The sequence below is a fragment of the Rhyacophila brunnea genome, unplaced genomic scaffold (genome assembly GCF_057557595.1).
Source record: "Rhyacophila brunnea isolate RB1 unplaced genomic scaffold, BYU_Rbru_1.0 scaffold_1, whole genome shotgun sequence".
Taxonomy (NCBI): domain Eukaryota; kingdom Metazoa; phylum Arthropoda; class Insecta; order Trichoptera; family Rhyacophilidae; genus Rhyacophila; species Rhyacophila brunnea.
This window is the reverse complement of record NW_028232751.1, coordinates 2,464,190-2,480,425: the sequence shown is the minus strand read 5'-3', so window position 1 is coordinate 2,480,425 and position 16,236 is coordinate 2,464,190.

Genomic DNA, 16,236 nt, shown 5'->3' with positions numbered 1-16,236 from the left:
TGCATGAAAGAGATAAATCTCTCAAGAGAGACCATCAATTATTTAGAAAGACGAAAAAGAAAGCTATTTCCAATTCAAATCCGCGTCACTTTTATTTTAAAGTTAAGTGAGAAAAAAAAACTATTTTGTAAATATTCACCTCAAAAGGAATTCAACAATTTGTATTCAGGATTGTCTTTCGCCAACAGGTTAAACGGCTTAACATGCCAACAATGAATTTAAAACAGTTTCAACTGATTTCTTTGAAAATGGATGAGATCTAGATACAATAATCATTTTATAATCGGAATCAAACTGAGGCAACTGCATTCTATTTTAAACTGTCTATTCGTGCGTGTTAAAATAAAACATCATCATCGTTAGTCTGAATTGCTCCACCGCCCGATGAAGGCATTTCCAATCGGTTTCATGCACTTTCGCAGAAAATAATTATCTCATCAATTCAATAGTCTCTATGTGTTTTAGGGTTCTTTTCTTTCGACCATGTCTAAACCTGAAAGGATCATATGGGCCTCCATACAGTGGAGGTTTGTATTAACAGATTTTATTTTTACGAGAAATGGATGTCAGCCACTTGCTTAACCTATTAGGTCCATACTCTGACTCATACACAAATTGAAAAACAATATGTGTACTTGCCAGATCCAGGATTCGAACCTGGGACCCTCGACTCTATAGGCCGGCGTTTAATCCACGTGGCCATCGTGGGTGTTTTAGGGTTAGGAAAACTATATAATAATGAATGACACGCGTAGTGTTGTTTTTTAAATTAGGAACAGCATTTTTTGATTCGATCAAGTCGCTTTCCTTCACAGAACCTTTTGACTTTGCTTCCAAGAATAAAAGTTGCGAACTTTTTTTAAAACTCTTAAAATAGGTACTTGTATCATGCGTGCTTTTTTAAATTCCGGGACGTTATGTATCGTCCCAGTTGAGGTTCTACAATAATTATTCTTTCACGTGCCAATACTGTTCTAGGTCTACCTTTCAGACATTTTCTACCAATTGGGTACAATTGGATGACTAGATTTATCCAGCGATTGTCTCCTCATAGATCTGTGTCCTGTCCCTTTACTCTTAGGATTCTGCTACATAGGTAGGTGCTTCGCTAGTGCTAAGCTAGGTGCTATGCTTGTATACTAAAAACACTACTGCCACATTGCACGCTACGTGCTTAGGTACAAATTCAGTTGACATTTGGGAGCGCTCAAGTCAACAACGATGTCACTCTCAAAACTAACCAGAAAGCTACTTCTCACAGAGAATTTAAGTTTACAAAAAATCACGTAGCGAGGCGCAAAGTGTGCAGTGTGGACATTGCGATAGTATAGTCTGTGTCCGTTCGCTAAGATATGTCACCTAGCACGTAGCCACCAAGCAAGGCACCTACCTATGTGGCCTTAGCCTTAAGGTTTTTAGTAGCCATCATTACAATGTAAATAATATATTATGTAATATAAAGATAGGTGTATATTCCTTTTAAAACTACAACTGACAATGAGGCCAGTTTATAGTAGAAGTGAAACAATCAAACACCCATACTTTAAGAAAGACACATAAATATAGTGTGACCTCACCGGGTCGAACTTGGAGCTCTCGCGTAAACAGCCAGTGCCTTACGAACTGGACTATGAAAGCCGCCTATAGTATACTTACCCTTGTTTGTTTCCTAATCCAATTATTAATACTTTGTCCTTTTGCATTATACTCACCATACACATTTCTATATCACGTAGTACTACTGTAAGAGTCCATGTGTTGCATGTAGGGAATCCAATCCCGAGCCAAAATTCTGATCCCGGGATTTCGGGATTACAATTTGACAATCCCGGGATCCCGGGACTGGTCCCGAGATTGGCATTTTTTTTCCATTGTTAATATAAAATGTTTATATTTACAAATAACATTGATAAAATCGGTCAAAAATAAATCTAGTATAATTTATACTATTTAAGACATTTATTGTTAATATTGTATATGTTCAATCTTGGAAATACACAAGTTTAATGGAGTAAATAATATTGTAATATAAATAATAATGTGAATTTAATATGAGATTGCTGTTTCTGATAGTAAAGACATAATGAATGGATTAGCAAGATTTAAAATAGTAAAGCAAATAATCATGGCGTACTTATGGCCTTTCCGCATCATAAATCTAATTTTTCGACCATGTCCGATCCGAGAAATGGATGTCAGCCACTTGCTCAACCTGCAAAATCTAATTAGTCAGCCAAATATGAAACTGCCGTAAAACGTATGATATCATGGTGGAATTACTTTGTTAAAAGTGCGAAGCATTGTTTTTTCCAATCTTTCTCATTTTTAATAATTCATGTGAAAAAATAAAATGAATCGGCAATTTACACATGGGTATAAATCAAACTTCATTCAAACTCAGTTTATTTCTTATGTATTTATTTTTTATTAAAAGTATTTTTTCTGTTTTATTTTCGCTTTTATTTTATTTTCCATAAAAATTGATAAAAAAAATCAATCCCGAAATCCCGGGATTATGTTTATCAATTCCGGGATTCATAGGTATCGAAAATGGAATCCCTAGTTGCATGCATATAAGTAATATGTTTTATTTTGTTAACGGTCAATTCATGGTGGAACTGCATTGTATTGTTGTTTTAATTTTAATAAAACGCAATTTTTTGTAGTACTTATTCCACTTTTAATCAATAAATTAGGACCGGTTTCGTCCGCCTCAAAATGTCCCTCTGAGGCGGGCGAAACGGTCCTAATTTATTGATTAAAAGTGGAATAAGTACTACAAAAAAATTTCGTTTTATTAAATTAAAACAACATTGCATATAATATGATTACGGTTACAAATTAAAAATAAAAAATAAATATTTTACCCGCATTGCAATAAGATTGCATTTTGCAGTTCGTGTTCATATATTTTACATAATCATTCTTCAAGTTATCCACAAAAATATTAAAATTTTGTTTGTAAATGCTGTTTTCAAATATACGTAAATGATAAAAATAAATAAACAATGAATAAAAACGTCTCATTATTAAATAATATAAAATTATTAGATAATAGTTAAAACGTAACCGACTTCGTTTTTGAACTCACGAATTAACATTTTTATGGCATACAAATAATTATATTATATTGGCCCTAAATGCAAATTTTAAAGGCCATAGGTTAATTGTATGTCACACCCACTGAACTACACTTCACGAATGCCACAGCGGTAAAATAAATGCACACCAAAATATACTGCCTCTTCTTTCAATTTGGACTACATTCGGGTATTTTATGGCCCATTCAACATAAGTTATTCCACATGTAAAACACTCTATAAAAACAACTTTTTTTACGTTTTTTTTTTTATTTAAAATGAATTTCGGTCTTACTGCATTCAGTAAAAATATATAATCTCACTTATTATTAGTTTCGGACACATAGCTAGAAGAAAGGACAATCGTTGGACAAATCTATTCATCTAGTGGTCCTCAAGGTAGACCTAGAGGCCGCTGGATCGATTAAATGATTAAGTTATGCCGAATTACGTGTCAACGCAACGCACAGGACCAAGAGAAGTGGAATCAGCTAGGAGAAGCCTTCATCTATCAGTAGATAGATTCAGGCTGATGATGACGAAGACGATGTAATATATACTGCCTTTCCCTACCGATAAACCTGCCTACATTCGTGAACTTTTTCGTTCACTAATGAATAAGGAATCGCAGTGCATGCGTAGCCTACGCATCGCCTATTTCAAACCGGTATTAACCGGCTCTACAATATTTTGTAAATATTGATTTGGTCCACAATTTATGTGCTCCACGGGTCACAGTTCTTATAGCTTTGTTTCATGTCTGCCGGATCTTTACCGGTCTAGGAAACCCTTTTGCTCAATATATAAATAATAATATATAAAATATCAGTATAATCACATTAATCTACTATTTTTGTCGCTCTACAAAACCCAGTTAGTTAAACACTGCAAAATAAATTTGAATTTAATTTAACTGTGTACCATTGCGTGTAGTTAAATTAAAAATGCGTCTCTGCGTTTCACCTTGCTATTGTTTACTAAACGACACCAAAAACGTTTATTTTTAAAACGTTTCGCTAAGTATGCACTTACAACAATTTGAATTTAAGATTAAATCAACTCACTTATACTTATTGTAATCATAATATCAAATAAAAGAAGAATGATCCACTCAAATTGACGCGTGAACTCAAAGTAACAAAGTAAAATAAATAATAATATTTTGGTTCCACCGACTTAAACTTTTATTTAGCATAAATTTAATGTTCTTCTTAGAGAAAATGACAGAAGAATACAAATACTCTATTCCTAAAATAACACGTGTTCCCAACCTTTCTCCATATTAATGTTAGGCACATTGATGCATACCAACATAACAATTTAAATACGTTTTCAGTGAACGGTGGTAATTCTGAAATATTAAAAATAAATTAAAACGATCTTCAAACAATCAAAATAAACAGTATTGAGTATGAATAGTAAAAAAATATATTTGAAAGTAAATATTATTTTTAACACTTCGAAAACATATTATATATTAGATATATTACCTATGTACCTATATATTAATATTTTCATGATACTTAATTCGACGTAAATGTTATTTTTATTTTTCAAATGGCTATGTTTCTATTTTATTACGTTACCAACGCCCAATACTAATAATATCCCGGGATCCCGGGACTGGTCCGGGATTGGCATAAAAAAATTATATTTACAAATAACATTGATAAAATCGGCCAAAAAAATCTAGTATAATTTATACTATTTAAGACATTTATTGTTAATATTGTATACGTTCAATCTTGGAATCACATAAGTTTAATGGAGTGAATAATATTGTAATATAAATAATAATGTGAATTTAATATGAGATGGCTGCTTATGATAGTAAAGACTTTATGAATGGATTAGCTAGATTTTAAATAGTAAAGCAAATCATGGTGTACTTATGGTTTTTCCGCTTCATAAATCTAATTAGTCAGCCAAATATGAAACTGCCGTAAAAGTATGAGATCATGGTGGAATTACTTTGTTAATAGTGCGAAGCATTGTTTTTTTCCAATTTTTCTCATTTTTTATTAATTTATATGAAAAAATAAAATGAATCGGAAACTTACACATGGGTATAAATCAAACTTCATTCAAACTCAGTTTATTTCTAATGTAGTTATTTGTTATTAAAAGTATTTTTTCTGTTATATTTTCGTTTTTATTTTATTTTCCATAAAAATTGATAAAAATATCAATCCCGAAAGTTTCGAAATTATGTTTATCAATCCCGGGATTTATAGGTATCGAAAATAGCTCTGGATGCCGGGATTGGAATCCCTAGTAGGTACCTATTATACCTGGAATATCTAGATTGCATGTTTTATTTACAGAACGCCCAACCCATTCAATTCTCACACATTGAATAGCAATTCCGATAATATTGATTATAATATAAAATGACATTATACCTATGTATTTCCCAAATAACTAGTGTGGTTCTACGATTAATGAAGTTTTTATTACATTATATAATATATATTATATAAACATATTTTTAAAACGTTAATAATATAATAATTAATATACCTATATAATGATATAAATAGGACTTCGAATCGGAACTGAACCGAAAACCGTAAAAATCGTTATTTTCGTCAGAACGAAAACCGGAACGGAACTGAGAAAAAAAATATCGGTTTTTTCATTTCTGCACATATTCAAACGCGTGCGTTAACATGGTCTTACTCACCACTTCAGTTGACGTATGCGCAACACGTCTCAGATTCTTTGGTCACTCACTACCATCCATAAGCAAGTTTTTTTTAATTGTTGTTTATTTCATTCGTTAATACAGGAAAATCCCGTTTTTACATTTTTGAAGGGACTAACAAAACATTTAAAAATTAATCACTAGGAGCTGAACCGAAACCCGGAAACCGGTTCGAAGCCCTGGATATAATAATATTATCTATTGACCATGTCTTCCATCAATTTTTAAATTAATTAATCAATAGAATTATTACATATTTTATTTGAGTATTTAAAAATAATAATATTAATATAAGTGTTCAACATACAAGGAAGTTATTTTACTTCCTTTATAGATAAATTCACATAGCTGCAAGTTTTTTTGTTGTTAAGCAAATTACTTTTACTGTGATTGAATAATAATTTCATTCTGTGTGCTAGATTTCGATCGACGATCATGCACCTTTATTAAAATAATTATTATCATAACTAACGATGGTGTTTATTTTATTGGTTTCGGTAGCTCATAAGAGCAAATACTCAAAGCAAATAAATCATTCAACGTTACCATATTTTTTTATAGTAGAGCATAATACGAAGAAAGCATAACAACACTTTTTTATTTCAATTGCTGAATTGATAAATAATATCAATTTATTTTGAATGATTTATTCGTTATGCAGTTTTTATTAACGTTTACAATAAAAGAAATTATAAAAGTTTTATTGGTCTAGCTGTTTAATGTGGATCTATCTTTTGTTAAAAATATTATTTTGTCCTAACCTTGATCTGTACATATTTGAAATATTATATAATTTTTAAGTTTTCAAAAAAAAGCAGGTAATACAAAACATTTTTCATGGCATTGATAAAAAAAACTATAATGGGACTAGGTACCAACTCAATAGGGGGAAATTACAAAACAGTTACGTTTCTGAATTTCAAGATGCCATTGACAAGAATTCACTTATTTTATACCTAGTTATCAATATTTAGTATAGTTTATTTAGTTATACATTAAGACGAAAATTGCTCTACCTTGTTTGCAGTATCAGAACCCAATATTTAGTTTAATTTATTTAGTTATACATTATGACAAAAATCGCTCTACCTTGTTTGCAGTATCAGAACCCAAGAGTAGCCCATGTTAAGGGTGACCCGGCAGAACTAGAAATGATATTAAATTTTGAATTTTTTTAAATACTATGGAAGCAAACTTTAAATTACAAAACCGTTATATTATGACCACTGATCACTTACCAGATTTAGGAAATTAAAAATATTGAAAAATGAATCTGTAGATCCATACTAGAAAAGGTACAACTCAATTTTAGAATCAAACCATCGGTAGAGTTGCAGAAAATACAATGGGTGTACAGAAATAATCCCGGCCAAAATCCAAAAAGCCGAAATCTCGAATGGACCAAAATACCGAAATCGCGAAAAATAAAAATGAGTGTAATCTTTTTTATTATGTAAAATCAATGACATTAATATGGACGAAGTATCTGGAAAAAAAATGACACTCACTTTTTTGTCGGGTCTGCCGAATGGCATAATCTGTTCTAACGCCATTACAATAAAGGTGATATTGCTATAAATTCCCGATGCTTTTAGTCGGGTCTGCCGAACGGTTCGGTTCGAACGGATTCGCTCAAATGAACATTGACACTAGAAACACTATTCTAACGCCATTACAATAAAGGTGATATTGCTATAAATCCCCGATGCGTGATATCGCATAATGGAAATTGTGTGACGTCCACCTATACATGTGCGAAGTCGCGATGCGCGAATTTACTTGCCAGCTACTGTATTGAGTGCGTTGTCCATTGGGTAAAATGCATTCAATTACAATGTCGTCAAATCTTCAATTCAAAAATTCAGAAGGATTGCAATAGAATATAAAGGACTGGACAAAAATATTTGTAATATCAATGAAAGTCACCGGAGGACACTTTGTAAAGGAAGACAAATCTCTTCCTGAATGTTATGCCAAGATGAAATAATACGGCAGAAGAAATAAGGGTTTCTACGTGCGTGTCCGGACACTTGTACGTATGCAGTTCACCGTATAGGTACTTCACCGTGAAATTTCGTATCGGAAATTTATGGCCGTATATTAAAGACCGTCCAACCTCTTTGGGTTCTATATTATAAAATTCATCTCAAAATAAAACACGGTTCTTGTCGGTTTACACTTTACAGGAAGCCAGCAGCACACAAATTTTAAAAATAACCGATATTCTGGATTATTTGTTACGTTAGGTTAGGTTTTCATTCTTGAATCCATGAATTTGGCCAAAATCAGCTATGAAAATTGAATTATTGTTCATATTGAATCTAATAAAATTGGAGACCGTATAGTATACGGTCACCTCTTTCCGTTAGAGCTCACGGCGAACTGTGCCACGGTGAAATGTTTTACGTACAATTTACATGTAACCTTCTACGTGATACTCGGGAGTTGTCGCCAAAATATTGAAATGCCACTGTGCATTATGTGGGTAATACGAATAATAATTAAAAAAAATATAATATTTATTTGATAAATATATAAATATCAACCACGCCATTTAAATACAATTATCTGATCTGAAGTGGGTAGGTACCTATATCATAGAAATAATAATTAAGTATGAGTATATTATTATTAAAACTATTAACATAAAAAAACAACAGTAGGTAACAGGTGAATACTTTTAATCTTATAATAATTTACGTAATGTCACAATACGACAAAATATTTTTTCCGCATACTTCCTGTGCCAGAGGCACTTTATTTATTTTTACTAACCTCATCAGAGCTGATTTTTTACTTCTTAGATAAATCAAGACATATTATTATTAATATTATATACTTATTTTATTATTTTACAATTGCTAATCTCTTACGTATTCCTGTTCACTGTATTAGATAAAAAAAAAGTTTAACCTACAAGCTACGTTATATGACCACATTAATAACCTAATTGAAAAGAAACAAATGCTATTTACCTACTTATATTTTTGGTTTAAATATAAAAAATAGATGAATTCCAGGGACTTTTAAGGGAAATTAAAATACTTTCAGTAAAGTATTTCAGAGGTTATTCATTATTAACGGGGGGGACATCCCTAAATATATAAGTAATAATTTTGGGATATGTTAGGGGCGAAGCCCGATCAATATGCAAACATGACATAGGAAAATTGTTTTGCCTGTTTAATAAAACATATTTTTTACGCAATACGTTATTATAATTTTCAACCGCTGATATAAAATTTATAATAAATTCATACCTATTTCGGTTTATAAAATTAGCTCTTATATTACATATCTTTGTTTATTTTTGTAAATAAACATTATTTTTAGTGATATATATGATTGATTATATATGATATTGCCACGACATCCATATACCTAGGGCCTTCACAAAAGGATCGATACTTTTTGAACAATATTTCGATATTTTCTTTAGATACCGTTAGCAGGTATCGATAGTTTTACTTTATATATTATACCTACATTACCGACTATGATGATTTAGTTTATTATTATATCAAATTATACTCTATACAATTAAATAAATATTAAAATCAGTGTAAAAAATAGCAGGTGGCTAGTTAAGTGGTGCACCGTAAATATCAGTCAAACTATTATGAGAGTATCCTATCATTCGTTATTTTTTACGACCGATTAAAATAAGCGATTCCTTTATTTTTGAGTCAGCTTATTTTTCAAATCTAGAATTTGCGGTTTCGTCCAGGTATCTTTTTATTTCCTAATGCCGTGTCCACATTGGCAACAAGTTGCTGGCAACCTCATTAAATTTCGATTAAAATAATTTTTGGTCAAACAAATTTTCATAATTATTATCGTGAAATTTAATGAGGTTTCCAGTGTAGACATGGCATTACCTTACCCCATTTAACGGGAATGGGTCAACAGGACGCCAGGACAATTGGACGCCAGGACAATTGGACGCCGCACTGTCGTAGACACGTAAACAGAACGTAGACGATGCATTCTAATCAGTTTCTATCTACTACTTAGTAGTTTTAATTCATTTTACTCTTAACATAATGTTTTTTTATTGCGGATTGAGAATTACCATGCCTAAGGCTTTATATAAAAATAAAAAACTCTTTTTTCGTTGGAACTTAAACATATGCACGATTAAATCATTATTTACGTGTGCATATTAGAATTCTTACCAACTATTAAATCATAATAAAATTATTTAAATATAAATATTAATATTAAATTATTTTTTTAAAGTACCTAACGTCTATTTATTTTCGAATTGCGTGGCGTCCAGTTGTCCCGGCGCCAAATCGTCCTAGACCCCATTTAACTCATCTTTTCCCTGTCTCGCTCACTCATACACATTTACATAATATGTTTTCTCTCATACGTTACATATGACGTGAATACTAATATATATATGTATATATAAGGTGGGGGCTCTCGTGGTGCAGTATGTAATGCGCTGGCCTTCCATCCGGGAGCTCCGTGTTCGATCCCGTTGAGGACACGATATATTTATGTGATTTTTCCAAAGCCTGGGTATTTGTGATTATTCACTAACAACCACAATGTACGAAAAAGCAAGGACACTGTTAATAAGAAATAATTACAAGATAAAAAGAACTTTTTATATACCACGTTTTTAAATTTTCTGTTGAATCATATAAACTTGACAATTATTATATGTATTAATAATTTAGGACAAATAAGTCAACAAATCTTTTTTTGCTATTTTGCAACAAACAAACAAACAAATATAGAGTACTGAAATGTCATTTTGATTTCCATAGTAACGCACGTATATATTAATAATTTAGTTATTAGGACCACGCCTTAGCAACCAATAATAGTGTATTGGATTACGGATTTCTTCCGAAATAACTTTTCATACAAAACAGAATTTAATTCTACTTAAAGATGGCTAAAAGTATTAAAAGAATGCATTTGCATCGTGTTTTGATATATTTTAAAAGTTTCAAATGTCTAGCTAGTCGGCAAGTTACTTAAAAATCGATTGCAAGATTTATACTGGATAAACAACTACCGGACAAACAAGAATACGAGCTAAGAAAAACAAGGTAAAATATTAAATATAATTTATTAAAATATTAAATAATTAAATATTAGAAAGATCTTTTACTTATTATTAGGTACATATAAATTATTATTTTTTGGCAGAGTAATTTCCCTATTAATATATGGAACGCCATTTAAATCTGTATTGGAATATCTATGTGTCCTCCTCTCCTCCCGGTTTTCTTTCGACCATGTCTGATCCTAATAGGTTCATATGGGCCTCCACAGAGTAGAGGTTTGTATTAACAGATTTTGTTTTTTACGAGAAATGGATGTCAGCCACTCCCGGTACTACACTGTAATTATCCACATTTGATGATTTAATGATGTCGTCCCAGGTTCGTGATCTATTTATTGTTTATGACAATAATAATTATGTGATTTCTAGAAAATGTTCGTGAAAATGTGATAATGGTTAAAATTTATTTCATTTATGTTAGCAATGTTTGTTAATGGGTCAAAACTCCAACAACGCTTCCGTAACACTAATATTATCATCGCCTTGATATGAAAACCTTACAATGAATGTTTTACTAAAATATGAAAGAACGATAAACACACGTCCTATCATATGAAATGATTCTTTTAGAAAAAGATGTTGTTTTATTTATGTTTTTGAAAATAGTGATTATTAATATCCTCGAAGATACAGGAGTAAACGTCTGCGTCTATATGAACCACCGAACGTTGTGGTCGACCCCTCCCCCTCGCTTACCTGTCGACCCTTCCGCCGTATAAAATATAAAAACCTTTCGGTGCGGTATAAATGACATAGATACATCGATCGTCCAGTTCATTAGTCATACAACTCCAAAATGATGAAATTTGAGTTAAATAATATGCCGTTTTTTGTAAAATTTTACACTCTGCCTGGTTCAGTACTTAGATATCTCCAAAATTCCACAAAAAAAATCCTAATGCTGATAAACTTCTAAAGATTTAAACGAAATGTCGATATTGTCTGGTTCATAAACCGAATATTTCTAAATGTCCTCTCTAAGTCCTGTTGATAAAATATATAAAATTCGGGCATAAATCAATAGTATTTGATTTTTCGGTGACCATTTGAATATTGCTTTTGCTATTCTCAAAACTAGTTATTTGGAGTTGTCTGACTAATGAACTGGACGATCGACATACATACCAAAAAACGCAACCACGGACATCATTAATGGGCGCGCAGGATATTGCACATGTTTTTTTTTTAATTAATAATAACCTGTCCTTGCTTTTTCGTACAAAGTAATTCTGTTTTGTATGAAAAGATATTTCGGAAGAAATCCGTAATCCAATCCACTATTATTGGTTGCTAAGGGAAGGGGGTGGTCCTAGAAACTAAATTATTAATATATACGTGCGTTACTATGGCAATCAAAATGACATTTCAGTATTCTATATTTGTTTGTTTGATGCAAAACAACAAAAAAATGATTTGGTGACAATTGCCTTATCTGTCCTAAATTATTAATACATAGAATTGTCAAATTTATATGATTCAACAGAAAATTTTAAAACGTGGTATATAAAAAGTTCTTTTTATCTTGTAATTATTTCTTATTAACAGTGTCCTTGCTTTTTCGTACATTGTGGTTGTTAGTGAATAATCACAAATACCCAGGCTTTTAGAAAATCACATAAATATATTGTGTCCTCACCGGGATCGAACCCAAAGCTCCCGGGTGGAAGGGCAGTGCCTTACGCACTGCACCACGAGAGCCGCCAATATGACACATATTAAACATATTTTCTTTCATACTGTTTAAGACAACTTCTGATTTGTATTAATTTTTGCGATTTGGGTGATTTTATTTGATGCAGATAACTCAATCGATTCCTCAGAATATTTAAAAGGGTGCCTCGAAACAGTTCAAACCAATGATACAATAATAATTATTAAATTATGCTACCATCATTAAATGATGCGTTTTTCTCATAAATGAGTATAAAATTGTATCGTAAGCAATACAAATCCCTGCAATAAATATCAAAAAGACTATGACATAACCACTCAAAAAATACGTCATTTTACACATCAAAATAATATGTTTTATCATTATTATCAACAATAACAATAATTGGATAGGAAAGAAATAATAAATTGTTATTTTTGCTCAGCTTCTAAATCAGTTTTGGGCCTTGAAGTCACTGGTTGTATAAATTTTATAATATCGTCCGAAATTCATATAATATATTATATTAGTTGGAATTTCATATTATTTTTATTTTGAACACAGAACAGTACACTTTACTGATAAACTTAAATGGTTAACTCAATCCGGCGAAGCGATTTTTACGTTTTTATTTGACATTGTCAGCAAAAACGAAACATAGAAGGTTTTCATAGTAAGACGTCGATATGCATCCGCAACAATACATCCGTTCTTACTTATATATTAGTACTTAACTACGGACACATTAGTGGGCTGTTACTTTGTAATGGTACTGTATTAGTATTATTACTATGGTACATTACACCGAGACCCATTAATAAAATTACTAGACACATTATGGTATTTAGGTAGGTACATAGAAATGGCGAAGGGTGGGAGATGTGCCGTTAAGATTCGACATAAAAAATGCACACTAAACTTTGTCAATCAAACCGTATTTGTTTTCATTACACTACCATAATATTATGTATATACCAAGGCCAGAACAAAAACGAACTATGAGTGAGAATGAGAAAGCATTCGGCTCCCTTATATCTCCGCAACATGCGTTAGACTGTTAGAGTAAGATAGAATTTCTACGGCGGAATTAAATATGTGTTATAAACGTCGCCGGTAAATATTGAATTGAATGACTACATTCATTTAAAAACTGTGAGCACGTGTTGCTGAAATTTATTGTTTTTGTGTTAAATTATTTCGTGATAATTATTTTTAGTTAAATTAGTATAAAATTTGGTTAAATTTGGTAGCCGTACTAATTAAGCAACATGATGGTATAACGTTTCATAATTAAGTTAATAATAATAAAATTGAAGTTCTACTGTGCGTTGTACCTACACAAAAAAACACGGCTTCATTTTGCCGAACAATACCCACTCTAATTAGTTTTTAAAATTCAATAATTAAACCCTGCGTAATCCAAACCATAGAAATAAACATAAACCAAGACAAAATTCTTTTAGTTTTTATTCACAGGTGTCATTCTTAATTTATAATGATATTGAACCTTAAATGTAATCAATCAGAAAAATAATAGGTAAATACATTATCGATAAACAGAGATAATTAAATTTTAACGATTCTTATTTTTGAAGTTATACTTCTTTTGGGGCGTTTGGTAGAGAGTTAAATTGAGAGCTGCGCACGCACACCGTTACGAAAGTGTGCGACAGTATGAAGTTAGCTGCGAATCAGTCAGCTGTATACAAACGCAAGTTTGATAATAGAATTGTTCCGTTGCCTATACAATCAATTTATTACTGTCGGCCATTTGCAATTCCTTACGTAAACAAACGATTAAACGTCAGAGTGACAGTTGTTACTTTAAAAATAAAAACAACGATAAATAATTATATAATTTAGTAATATAAGTTAAAGTGTATAGAAATAAACCAACGGCGCTCCAATAAGCGGCCCTAATTTAACAAGAAGAGCTAGTCGACGAATCTAGGTTATCACAAGTTTTATTTTTGTTTTGTTACGCCAAAGAAGTATAACTTCTAACGCGCGTACATAAGTACACACACCGATTTTTTAAAACTTTGGTTTAGTAATAATACGAAAATATCTTTTTAGTTATATGATTTTGTCTGCGAGTGTATTTTTCTGTGTCTGACTGTGTTTAAAGAAAAGACAATCTGATAATAATTATTACCTTGTACGAAACGATTTTCACAGACTGCTTACGAAAAATAACGGGCACATCCGGAGCCGTGAGAGTGTCTTTTCATGCTAAAATTGATCTAAAACCAAGTACGTAGTCAAACATGAGCATTAATTTTTAAATAGTAAGTCGTGTATTGACTCTGATTCAAGACTTACCATAAGATGTAATACAGTAATAGATATGACGTATTTAGTTATTTGCATGGTAACGCAAATATTTAATTATTATTAACTGTTTCAAATCGGTTGATATATTTTAATTTTTAAGTGGGTTGAGAAATTTTAAGACACTGAACCACGCTTCATTGTATTATTGCCAGGAATAAATCTTTTTTTTTACACGGTTATAATATTATTTATGAAATTTTTATAAACTTAATTCGTAATTGAAAAATATATTGCTATAGTACAGTGGTTCTTAACCGGTGCACCGCAAGCTTGTTGCAAGTGCAGAAAAATCCGCGAAATAGTGAAAACTGAAAAAGTCCTTCGCGAAATTATGAAAGCCGACGAAAGATCTTATGTGATTTCGATTTTGCCGAATTTATCACACGAAATTATTTCCGCCATAACGGGATATTTAACTTTAATGGAAGAAAACTTCTTTCTTCGTACAAAGAAGAAGAAGAATAAATTGTTCACCTTGTCCACGAATCGTATCTACTCTAAAAATTAAATTTTCTTATATAACTTTGGTGGAATTTTGGATTTCTGTCCAAGACGAATACCTATCCAGCTCTATATATTATCTTGTTACAGTTTTTAACATCATATTTGTGTAAGCCCGGTTTCTCAACAATAACTAATATAAAAACTAATAAACGAGAAAGACTATCAAATATTCGACCTAATATTTCTGAAATCTGCAAAATCCGACAAGCTCATTAATTGATTTTCACATCAAATAAATTCCATTTTGTTAAGTGCATTTTTTTTACAATTTTCCATATATATGTTTTCTTTAATATTTTTTTTCTTTGACTGTTATATTATAATCTGTTTAATTTGTAATAAAAGTTATGTCCGCATATTTTTCTTTGTTTTCTGACCGTTTGATTTTGGTGCACCGCAATTTTTTCTAATGATCAAAAGTGCACCGTGACTTCGAAAAGCTTAAAAACCACTGCTCTTGTACCATATATAAGTATACTCTTTTAATTGCGAATTGAATTGCGACTTGATGCACCATCAGAAGAATAAAAATGCCACCGTATAAACATCTAGGCGTGATAATATAAATTTTATTATTTTATAAATAGATGAATTCAATGAAGCTGAAAAGTGAAGTTTAGTTACATTGCAATAAAGGCACGTCATATTAAAAATTCTTGTTCATACAGTTATAATATTGGCATAGGTACATAATATAATACAAAATCACGTTCATTGATCCATTCTACTTACGTGACTCCTATAATTTTATATTGAGGAATAATTCTATGGGTATGTTATAATATAATATGGCGATTGGATGAACGTTCAAAATAAGCTACTTTTTCGAAAATTGACATAGTTATTATCTAAATATTGCATAATATATTGTATATATAAT